Raw genomic sequence first — 10,000 nt, forward strand, 5'->3', positions numbered from 1 at the left:
TAGTGCGTCTGTGCTGGGCTATAGTGCGTCTGTGCTGGACTTAAGAGCATCTGTGCTGGGCTATAGTGCACACCTAATGATGAGCCATAATTTCCCTTTGGGCTGGCCTGCAGCCATCCTCTCCCATTCTTATCTGCAAGGGCTGCTGCTCGACCTGGGATCAGATGGAGCAGGCAAAGGTCAGCCTCATTTGTTTAATGTGCGACCCCTCGGTTTAGCCGGCCACTCTAATGAGCGCCTTTGCCCCTCAGGGAGACATAGAGGCCCTCTCTTTCACTCTCACTCGCACTCTCACTCTCTCTCTCTCTCTCTCTCTCTCTCTCTCTCTCTCTCTCTCTCTCTCTCTCTCTCTCTCTCTCTCTCTCTCACTTTCCTCACTCTGACTTTCAGCTTCTCACCCGTCTGTCCTTGGACCTTCTGGAAGCATCTTCTGCACTCTCAGTCTCCTCCAGCCTTCACTGTTTCTACTGCATATCAATCCCTCCCTCCCTCTGTCTGTCTGTCTGTCTGTCTGTCTGTCTGTCTGTCTTTGGCACCTCGTCCTCTCTGTCTCTCACCTCAGAGTCCTTGAGCAGGACTCTACCCCTCTCTCTTTCACCTTCATCCCGTGTTTGTGCCGCTGTGACTGTTTAATACTTCATTGCTCAGTGCCCCGGTACTGAGGGAAAGGTGGTGTGTGTGTGTGTGTGTGTGTGTGTGTGTGTGTCTGCGCGTGTGAAAGCATATGTGTGTGTGTGTGTGTGTGTGTGTCGGGTCAGCGCCACAAATGACACCCAGCTCGAGCCTGGCAGTGTCTGGACAGCTGCCGCCGCCCTGCCTCCACTTGGGGAGACGGCCCTCAACATCTGTTGCTGCACAGGTCACTGGCACCAAGTGCATAAGAGTGTGTGTGTGTGTGTGTGTGTTGCTGCACAGGTCGCTGGCACTAAGTGCATAAGTGTCTGTGTGTGTGTGTGTGTGTGTGTGTGTGTGTGTGTGTGTTGCACAGGTCACTGGCACCAAGTGCATAAGTGTGTGTGTGTGTGTGTGTGTGTGTGTGTGTGTGTGTGTTGCACAGGTCACTGGCACCAAGTGCATAAGTGTGTGTGTGTGTGTGTGTGTGTGTGTGCGTGTGTGTGTGTTGCTGCACAGGTCGCTGGCGCACCATCCGAAGGGAGGGGTCAGCGGGGGCTTAGGGGGTGTGTGCGCAACACTGGGTCGCTAAAACCCGTAGCCTGCCAGCCTTGCCCATATGTCGTGACTCCTCGTCAAGCCTCCCCTCTCTCCCCCATGCCAGTCCAGACCGCCACCCCCCCCCCATCTGCTGAAGCGGCTGCTGTGGCCTGGCCGTGGCTGGCAAGTGCCCCTGTGCTGTCGGAGCACATGACCGCCTGCTTCGTGCCCTGATTCCTTAAGCCCTCTATATCCCCTCTACCCCCCACCCCAAAATAAAAAAACAACAACTCTCCTCTTGCTGTGTTGGCAGCATAGACTGGGTTGCCGTGTTTGGAAAAGTTGGCCGCTCTTTCTCTATCGCTCTCTCTCTCTCTCTCTCTCTGTCTCTCTATCTCTCTCCCTCACACATCCCACCAGCTGCCCCCCCCCCCCATCTCTCTCTCCCTCAGCATGAAGAGTTGGCATCTCTCTCTCTCTCTCTCTCTCTCTCTCTGCATGAAGAGTTGGCATGTCTCTCTCTCTCTCTCTCTCTCTCTCTCTCTCTCTCTCTCTCTCTCTCTCTCTCTCTCTCTCTCCCCCCCCCCCCTCCATCTCTCTCTCCCTCAGCATGAAGCGTTGGCATGACTCTGCGCAATCTGGGCCCCCCAGCTCTGGAGGCCACTCAGGAAGAGGAGGATGAGGACACGCTCGTCAACGATGGCAGATTAAATTCAGAGTGACAGCGGGAAAGGACACAGGAGCAGTGTGTGTGTGTGTGTGTGTGTGTGTGTGTGTGTGTGTGTGTGTTTGTTTGTGTATGTGTGTGTGTGTTAGTGTGCATAAGTGTGTGTGTGTGTCTGTTTGTGAGTGTGTTTTAGTGTGCATAAGTGTGTGTGTGTTTTTGTGTGTGTTTTAGTGTGCATAAGTGTGTGTGTGTGTGTTTGTGTGTGTGTTTTAGTGTGCATAAGTGTGTGTTTGTGGCATGACTAATGGGTTCATAGCCAACACTCACTCAGGTTACAGACTCTAATGTGCTCCCCCACTTTAAAACACGTGACATTATTGTGCTTGCCATTTTTTTTCTGTCTTGCAAACTTGAGCCATGCCTTCACCAAACATGAATCCAAAACCCTCATCCATAAAGCAATGTCATTTCTCTGAATCCCAACCACACGTAGATTTTAACTACATGTCTTTATTTCCAGTAAAACTGGCCAGGAAACCACAAGCACAGAAAACCATCTTTAAGATTCATCTGCTATGGCGCACTTTGCTGAAGTACAAAAACGTTCCATATTCATGCTCGGCGAAGAGGTCATTTCTCCAGGCCCACTGAGGTTGGGGTGGGGTGTGTGTGGGGTGTGTGTGGGTTGATATGTGTGTGTCTTAGGGGGCTACTGGTCTTTCACTTCCCTGGTAGTCATAAAGTCAAAGCCACTCCGGAGCCTTCTGGATTCTGGGCACGTCCGTGCCGGAATGGGACATCTGTTTGCTTCCTGAAACAGGGCGCAGATAAATCCGTCCTAACCATAAGGTGGCTCTGGGAGAATAGAGATGAACTGCCAGGACTCGCTCCCCATATTAATCTGAGTCATAAATGGAGACACAAATTGTCTATCGAAAGAGGCTTTGACACAGACTGACTGACAGACAGACAGACAGACAGACAGACAGACAGGCAGACAGACAGGCAGGCAGGTAGACAGGCAAGCAGACAGGCAGACAGGCAACTGAAGGTGCTTTGAGACAGCCAGACAAGCAGGAGAGAGGTGATGAAAGAAACAAGAAGAAAAAGAAAGACAGAAAGAGAAAAGATAGATGTCTCAATGCACCTCTATATTCAGTGGTTGATCTACGATCTGCTGTTCCTTCCCACCTGTCACACATGTACAAGCCGCCGGTAACACTAAGCAGGCGCTCCACAGCGCAAACAATACCTCCGCTGTCTAAAACACTCAGCTTCGGCTGAATGACAAGCGAGCGATGGCTTTCGGTCGAGCGCGCATCTCCATCTTAATACAGTGCCCAGCCCTGCAGGTTCATCTCCAATGAAGTCCACTGTCTCTGGCTCTCCGTCCATCTCTCCTCTCCAACGTGTAATCTGGCCCGAGAGAGCACCAATCACGCCGCGGCGCCCGCAGCGCCGCACAGGATGATGGAGAGCAATTCAAGAGAGTAATGGGAGGAAGAAAGAGAAATGACAACAAATGGCTTGTTCTTTTGAAAGCCGGTGATTACGCGGAAAATGACAGCTTTGTGACAGGACAAAAGAGGGAGCATTTTTTCGAGGGCAAAAAAAAAAAAGGCTGGTTGGCTGATTCACTGGAGAGTCGATGATTGCTGCTAAGCTCACTGCTGTGTGGAGACCCCCACAATGAACGGAGCACACGGAACAAAACAAAAACATTTCTCCTCTGTTTTTTTGCTCAATCTTAGTCTCCCTCGCTGCTGTTGTTGTTGTTATTGTTGTTGTTGGTGGCCTCTACATCATTATAATCCCTTCTCAGTCTCTCACTTTGTCTCTGCCGCTCACTCAAAGGCTGCCTCTCGTACTTTGTCAGTCTAATGTTGTATTGGCCACTCTTATCTCATTCTATCTGTGCACATCTCTTTCTCTCTCGTTTCTATCCATCTCTCTGTCACTCTCTCCAAAGCACTGCTTGGAGAACCCCTCTAGAACGCCTCTAGAACCTCCAGACACAAAAACAGTTTCTTCCCCCTCGCCGTCTCACTACTGAACAGCTAACCCACTGTAGCATATATAGCATATACTATTTATCCCTGCACTTCTCGCACTCTCCACTTCTTCTTTGCACTATTGTTGTGTAACATTTCACAGCTACTGTATATAGCCATTCCGCCTTGTATATATTTCTTAAACTTCTTAGACCGTTGCACTGTTGCACTGTTTGTTTTGTATTGTATTGTGTTGTAATGTATATTTTGTGCACATTGAGAGCCACTTTACCAAGTCAAATTCCTTGTTTGTGCAAACTTACTTGGCCAATAAAATCTGATTCTGATTCTGAACAAGTGGTCATCTGCTCACAGAACCAAAGCGTTCGTCCGTTTGCCTGCCGCCCTCCCACATCTGCATGCAACAGATGGTGCCAGAATACGAGAAGCGGTCACCCAAATAAATAAACACAAATTGCTATCAAAACATGTCACATCCCCGGCTCACAAAAGGTCACAAGTGAAAGGAGCAGACACGATACCTCCTGAATAGACTACGCAAAGCAGCGCAACCAGACACCACAGAATGTTATCCACGAATTCGATCTTTTGAATTACGCAGATGAGATCACCTGAACCTTTACGGCTTACCCTTCCTGAAAAGGTCAAATGGTCTGTTGACATGGAGACCCTTTTAAGTCATTTCCCTTATTTACATTTGTCCATGAAACAGATGGTGTTATCCCAGATGACCTGCAATAAAGTGAATTCATGCATTTGTTTGTCCAGCGCTTGTGCCAAGGCTTTACTGGAACCGTAACTACGGCACCGTTCAGGGCATTTTGGGGCAAAAAAACAAGCTGAACTGTCTCGGCAATGAGCTCTGGGGAAGTGGCAGGGAGCGACGGCTGTTGTGTCATGTAGCGCATCCAGAAAGTTCTCAGAGATGAGCATCATTAACTGGAGGAGTGAGGTCTGGCCGTCACGTAATATTCTCCAGCGGATCCCCGGCCTTAAGCCGCTGGTCAACACGCAGCCACGTGGGTGACCTGCCGGACAGATAAGTCGGTCAGACCCCCCACCCCCAGGAGGAGCCCGGCCCTAGCTTAGCCTCTGGCTGCCCAGGGAGAGAGCGGCGATCTCCAGGGGATTACTGCCATTAGCCGGGACTTATCAACAGTTCCAGCTCTGCAGGGTTTTCACGTCTGACTCGGCCCAAGTGTCTCTGTGACATATGACGCACGGGTAAGGCCGCTATAAGAGATTATAGCGGAATATATAGCTGCAGTCGTAATTATGGCGATCGGGAGATTGGGTCCGCGGCTGCGCTTGGCTTGGCCTGGCTTCTGGTGCCAGCACTGGCGTGTGATGGCAACCCTGCTGGCATGCTTTGCTGGCCTTTGCGGAGTCACAACAAACACCTAAAACATGCCATTGAGGTGGTATTGGCAATAGTTGACGTGTGAAATGTGTGAATAAGTGCTGACATACGCATATGAGTGTGTGTGTATTTTATACGTGGGCATGTGTGTATTTTATAGGTGGGCGTGTGTATTTTATACGTGGGCAGGTGTATATGTTCTACATGAAGGCTGCCGCTGGACTTGTTGCACCAGAGGAGATGATGGCTGTTGTGGCTGGCAGGTCATTTCTATGCTCAGCAGGGGCATCTCAGCCGGGGCATCTCAGCCGGGGCATCTCAGCTGGGGCATCTCAGCCGGGGCATCTCAGCTGGCCTCTACAGCTTCTGCCCAGGACACCACCTGGTCCCTTAGCAGTGGTGCCCTCCTCCAGCGCCCTCTAACCCTAACCCTCCCATCAAGGAGCTTCTGTGCCCGTATACTGCCACTGTGCATCCATCACCGGGCAGCTCACCCTCTCTTCCAAACTACAACTGCCTAGATCGTTTGTGGCTGTGCCTGGTTCAAATACCACCACACTGACACACGGTTACAACCAGACTCATGGGCCGAGTGGAAACAGGCAACAGTCTCATCAACACAATAGACTTTTATTTTTTATAATGAAATAAAAATAAAATCTAGGGGACAAAGAAGATCATGGGATGTTCCAACCTCAAGCAAGGAGAGAATGCAAGCTACCCCAGGCATACCTTTAACCTACACCTTCTCAAGTGTAGACAATTAACACAGTTAAGCCCATGCACCACTCTTGCACTGCCACTGCACGGCCAGTAGGGGTGCAGAAGAGCGCAACTCACACGTATACTAACCGCAACCACACAAGTAAAAGCAAATATGGATGAATCTTACAAAACAGAGAAACAAACACGTATGAATATAGATACAGTACAAAAGCATACAGAATAAAAGACATAAATGAAATGAAAGACATAAATATAGTCTACATACACATGACAAAACAACATACAGGCAGCCAGGCACACAAATGCAGACGCCTACCGATCAAAACGTGTTTGGAGCCACCTTGGACTTGAGTGTAATTAAACACAATTAGCCACACATTCAGTCTTAACGAGCTGTGACATCATCTGCCTGTCATTTGGCGGGGTAGAACGGGACTGGCAGAGCGAGACAGAGGCAGAGGCAGAGGCAGAGACAGAGACAGGGACAGGGACAGAGACAGAGACAGAGACAGAGACAGAGGCAGAGGCAGAGACAGACACAGACACGTGTCCCACGGGAGAGGCTGCTGCCGACATCATATATAACACAACACATCACGAGTCCCAGCCAGGCTGGCCAGCTCTGATTAACACGCAGGTAACACGCCGATCCCAAATAACACAACGACTGACGGAGGCATCAGAATACATACCGCTTAAGAGACAAAACATCTGCGGCATGCACAGACACAGGGGTCTATTTAATCAGTGTTACATAAGGAGAGAGATGACAGCGAGGGGAAGAAGAAAGGAGGGAGGGAGAGAGAGAGAGAGAAAGAAAGAGAGAAAAAGATAAGAATGTTTGTGCAAAGAGGGAGCTAAAAACAATGGAGAAAAATGCACCGGGCCGAACCAATAGCGACAGCGTCATGAGAATGAATTCGGGGCTCGTTGTCTCGCGGCTATTTTTAGTTTCAATTACAAGCGGCGGGCACCTCAGGGGGAGGAAAAGTTAAAAAGCCTCCTGGGACGTTTCCCGACTCTAATTCCTTCAAACGGCTTGACGTTAAGTCGCTGTTCGGCTATTTCACAGATCCTGAAACCACTTCACCTCGAAAGGCTCATCACAGGTGGTCGCAGGGAGTGACTGCAAACGTGAAAACAAGAAACACTGGTCTTGTGTCACCAGAATAGATAGGAGGGAGAGAGAGAGAGAGAGAGAGAGAGAGAGAGAGGGGCAGAAACAATGGGAACGGCTCCAATTTTCAGTCTTGGCTACAGGCACAAACAGACGTGACAAATTCAGACATGATAAATGAAATCCTTTTGAGAGGAAAGAGATATCTTCCGGATCGTTTTCCTGAAATCTGACTGAACGAGTGCGGCACTCATTGATGCGTTCCCTTCCTCTTCCTCACGCAAGAAGCCACGTGTCTGTGAGTCGGAGGCATTTAAGTTCTTATGAGCTGAAAACACCCTGTTGGCTCTGCTCTGAAATTCTAATTGGCAAACCCATTCATGGACGTCGTTACATAAGCGTACTGGTTTTTCAAATAGCAAACGCAGAGAAGACGTAGACTTCAGAGACGGCGCAAAGAATGTAAGGATTAGCGAGCACTGTGGCTAATTCGGATTATTTATGAATCCCACTCTATTAAATGACAATACGGAAGATCCTAACCCTATGGCTGTTGAGGTGGATTCGGCGTGACAACAGCACCACCACAATTTCCTGAGGTCGGGACCCGTATGAGCGACACACAGGGTTCACGTTTGAAGCGGCCGAGTAAGGGAGACCATTGCTAACGCTATCTGACAGGTTCAATTCTCTCACTGCATGTTTCACCACGGCACATCCAAGGCTCATCGCCAGAGCGCCACTGTGCTTGCCTCCACACTCAACTCTAATCCCAACTGACAGAGGATGCTGCGGCTGCCACACTTGTGACCTTGCCCATGGTGACAAACACACACACACACACACACACACACAGAGACACACACACACATACACACAATTATGTTTCTTCTCCTGATTAAATGCACGGAGCTTAGTGGTGGTGCTTGACATTATCAGTTTGTCTTGGTACCACCCCAACCCCCCCCCCCCCCAACTGACCCCGGCATCAACCTCAAGGAATAAATCAGACAAGGCACCAACACCACACTTCCTCCAGTACACACACACACACACACACACACACACACACACACACTTCACAACTCATGTGCACGCCTACACCAGAGCACGGAGTGCGGAGCGACCTTGCCCACATGCACGGTGGTCATTAAGTGTGCCCACACCTTCGTGTCACGTGCCGTACAAACAGCTAGTCGCTGAAGGTGAGAAAGAACAACTGCGATGGATAGATAAGGAAGCTGAACTGCCACTCAGCCGCCACCGCCACTCTCCTCCTCTCCCTCTCCTCCTCCTCCTCCTCCTCCATCCTCCTCCATCCTCCTCCATCCTCCATCCTCCTCTACCTCTCCCTCAGAGCCAGGCTTCATCAGACTTGTGTATCTGGCCAGGCCTGAGAAGCTGGGGCCGGAGTCTATGACGGCCAAATCCACTTTTTCTGATCAAGTGGGATTAAAGCAGTGAGCGAGCGAGCGAGCGGGAGCTGGTTCAGATTAAGAGTCGTGTGGCCTGGAGTGCTCATTTTTGAGCCGACGCTCCTCTGGTCTCTCCTCTCCTCTGGTCTCCTCTCCTCTGGTCTCACGGGGGCCTCTCACATGGACACATCAACACCACACATGCACACACACACGCACACGCACACGCACACGCACACGCACACGCACACGCACACGCACACGCACACGCACACGCACACGCACACACACACACACACACACACACACACACACACACACACACACACACACACACACACGCACATTGGTGCCACAGAAAAAAATGAAAAATCTCATGTGTCACACGGCATTTAGCTTTTGGTGTTTTTTGGATTTAAAACCCGAGCATCGATGTATCACCTCTATATACAAGTACACAAATTCCAGCTGCTGGTTTGTCCCTAGTCTATATTTAGAGATAGGAACATGTTGTGCTTCTGCAGGGGATGAGAAGCCTGTGTATCTTCTGAGATCGTATTCCTTCATGCCTCCACAAACAGACTCCCCCTCTTTCACCGCTAAAGATCTCTCAATCCCCCCCCCCAAATCTCCCCATTCTGCTTCTAACATAAACGCTGACTTACAGCAAATCTGCCATTTAGTAAAGAGGTTTGATATTTCCTGAGATATTGATTGAGTACGGCTTAAGACAAATGCAGCATTCAAGCATCTCTTTGCAAAGAGTTTAAGGGAGTTTGTTAAGCGCAGCTGCACTTGTGCAGCGCTACGGTTAATTCCTCTTCAAAGCGAGAGCTTCGAGAGGAATTTAAAAAAAGAAATAAAAAAATCCTCACACCCCTCCAAAAAAAGAAAGCCTCCAGGAATCTAATTCTGAATACGCCACTAGACTTTTTCTAAAACGCTGAAGCCCACTTTGCCAGTCATTACAACTCCACTCGACCTCTTGACCTCTGACCCCGATAGGTGAAAATTCACCCTAGTTACCTCAGGACTCCGGAGGTGCATATAAGTATATTTATTAGACAAACAACAATTGCAATCGGGCTCACCCCGAGCACAAGGCTGAAAGTGAAGCCATGATAAACACATCGCACAAGGTTTATATAGACAGAAGTTTAGCGTTCAGCACGGATAACCACGTGGTGGATTTCTGACGTCCGAGGCAAGGATGGAAGTTTTGCAAGGTCGGAAGAAGCACAGTTCGACCCTTCTTATCACTTCTGGTCTAAACATGCTCTTGTACATATGCAGACTAAGTGGCACCTAATATTCTAAGTTACACACACACACAGAAAAGCCATTTCATAAGCACATGATTCATACATTCTTAAGTAATTAACAGTGTTTGCAAATTATCTCCATCATACCCCATTAACAACCAACCACTGACGACAGTTTGACGACAGACACAATTAAACACTGAGAAATAAAGACTGACTATCTCAGCCTTCCCCTGGTTACAGTGAGCAAGCCCCTTTGCCCCTTCTGAGGTGCCCATTAGGGTGAGTG

General features: G+C 49.4%; 1 protein-coding gene across 5 annotated transcripts in view; it reads right to left on the reverse strand.

The window, feature by feature from the left end:
- The window catches only part of oxr1a (oxidation resistance 1a), a 147,995-nt gene that overhangs the window by 94,741 nt on the left and 43,254 nt on the right, over positions 1-10,000 (reverse strand). The window lies entirely within an intron of this gene.

Source organism: Clupea harengus, chromosome 11 (genome assembly GCF_900700415.2).
Source record: "Clupea harengus chromosome 11, Ch_v2.0.2, whole genome shotgun sequence".
Classification (NCBI taxonomy): domain Eukaryota; kingdom Metazoa; phylum Chordata; class Actinopteri; order Clupeiformes; family Clupeidae; genus Clupea; species Clupea harengus.